Source organism: Bacillus rossius, chromosome 3, assembly GCF_032445375.1.
Source record: "Bacillus rossius redtenbacheri isolate Brsri chromosome 3, Brsri_v3, whole genome shotgun sequence".
NCBI lineage: Eukaryota > Metazoa > Arthropoda > Insecta > Phasmatodea > Bacillidae > Bacillus > Bacillus rossius.
This window is the reverse complement of record NC_086332.1, coordinates 28001639-28004064: the sequence shown is the minus strand read 5'-3', so window position 1 is coordinate 28004064 and position 2426 is coordinate 28001639.

The following is a 2426-nucleotide window of genomic DNA, read 5'->3' as shown; positions in this document are numbered from 1 at the left end:
AGTAAAAAACATGTTCCAGGTGCTTGATTAAAACCTTGCACCTGGTAAATAGTTGCCTAAGGCTTAACAGTTGTTTTAAATGATTTAATTATTTAAAAAGCGGCATCAAGTTGGCGACTGTAAATTTAACTATTAATTGTCTCAACATGCACTGTTTGGTTTGGAATTCCCTTAGTTTGGCTAGACTACTATCACAAGCCAATTAATCAAGGCCAGTAGCCGCTGTGGCTAGTAACGAGGTTTGCTTTCTGTTCCATGCCTGCCGCGCACGCACGGAGTCTCTACGACGCACTTGCTCACTGATTGTGATTAATTAATTTTGTCTTAATGCCTCGTTTGGTAATTGTTCTCCGTAGTCGAGCCCCCAGGGTTTCGTGTCCTGATGTTTAATTCAGTTAATTGAGGTCACGCACAGGGTGCTCGCTTGACTCATTCCCGCTGGGCTAGGGGTGCGCTCCAAAAACGGGATCCGGTACTGGAGGTGCGCAGCACTGGCTTAAAGGCCATGGTCGGTACGACGTCATATCTACAAGAATAAGGCATGAGGCAAATGGCTGCTCAACCTACTCGATCCCAATCTACCACGAGCTGAAATTTTGCAATTTTTTAGTTGAATCAGAGCCATAATATTTATGATATTTCAAGTAGGTACATAACCAACTTTTTCAGTGTTAAAAATTCAATGTTCGAAAAATTATCAATCGGCAACAATTCCTAACTGCAATGCACTCTAAAAGCAGACAATACCTGCAAATACAGAAATTCAGATTATTTAACATGGTGACACCGTTCCGGCTGCCTCCCCGTCAAAGCTATCAAGTTTTTTGCGGAATGGGTCTCGGGGTTTGGGTTCGACCAAGTGGCGGGAGGCAGGGACGTGTCCGTAGAGGTGATCCTTGGGCTGTTTAGGCCACCCAAGACGCCTTACACTACAAATGATACACTCCGCTACGTGAAGTGTGGTTTTTATTACACATCAACCTCTACATGGTGCTATCCATCCCCTGGCCGCGACTGTTCGGGGTTAGAGAGCTCTGCGTGTGTACGGCTGTTCGGCGATGACCCCGCTTACAATGAAGAGGGGGGAGTTTTGAGCGAACAGTACGTGGCGGACGTGGCTGCTAAGACCTGCGTGGTGATGCGCGGTGATGCACGGCCAGTGGTGTTGTAACTCACGATCTAGATGCAGTTGCGGAATTGGCGCGAAGGTGGCCTCTCAACGTTGCGCGAAGACGACCAGCCTCTTCGAGCTTCCGGTGGGTACTGACTCGCTCGTGTAGCACAGCGCTACAGCAGGCCTGCCAATTGTGCGCCAGAAGCGCAGCGCGCGGGAAAGACGCTGCCAAGTTTAGGACCTATTCGCACGTTGAACAATTGAATTAACAAATAAAAACATTTGATGAAATATACATTACATAGTTTATGTCTGTGAGAGAAAACATGTGCCCTTAAATGCTATAGTCCGGCGGAAGCACATTGCCACACCCGGCGGAGTGCTTCCGCCGAAGTGGCCGGTAGTGGTGCTAGCTGCGGGTCGTTCGGCGCACTCACACTCGTTGCACCATGTTGCACGCGCGGGCGTGTTCGTGGCACACGGCTTTGAGAGGCGTCGGAGAGGCATCACGGCCTGTGCGACTAAGAGGCGCACTATCGGCTGGCGTCAATGGCTATAATTAATGATCACTAAGGCCGACTTGCACAGTTATTACTAGAAGCGAAGTAGAGTATTCTTCCTTTTGAATAAACTGCTTAGTTTTTCTAGTACTTCACTCGCCTGACTCTGCGGCCTTAAGTCACTCATAAACTGAAAATTCGTAGTATTGCCTAATTGTGTGGTAGTACATTTCTTTCTTTCTTTCTTTTTTTTTTGTTTTTTATCTTTAACCTACCTACCTTAACATTTTAAGAATTATTTGAGAAAGAAAAGTAGAATTCTTTGGGATTGGCTGAGGTAAACATGAGTTGACAAATTACTGCATGGCTACTGAGTGAGTAAAATTATTACCCTTAACTAATGGCCCACACTATGTTAGCAGTACACAAAAATTGATAATTTTGTAATTTTTTGAATTTTTGTAAAAGTTTTAAAGTACTATGTTTTATGGAATCGGCCTTCTTTAATAATATAAATTCTAATTCGTCGTTATAATTATAATAATAAATGGTCAATAACAATTTCGCGCAATGTTTTGGGGTGTTTAAATATGGCGAGAATGGGGTAGATATTTCAACAATATCACTGCATACCGTCTTTCGACAATTCCTAACTCAATTGCTTTTATTAGTAATGTCTTTTTTCTAATAAATATTATTTATTTAAAAAATTCTTTATTAGTTCAATAATTGTAATTTAAGTCTTCAAAGCTGTATTCAGAATGTAATAATTATATAGAGTAAATTTCAATATGTTGCACAGCCTTTACAGT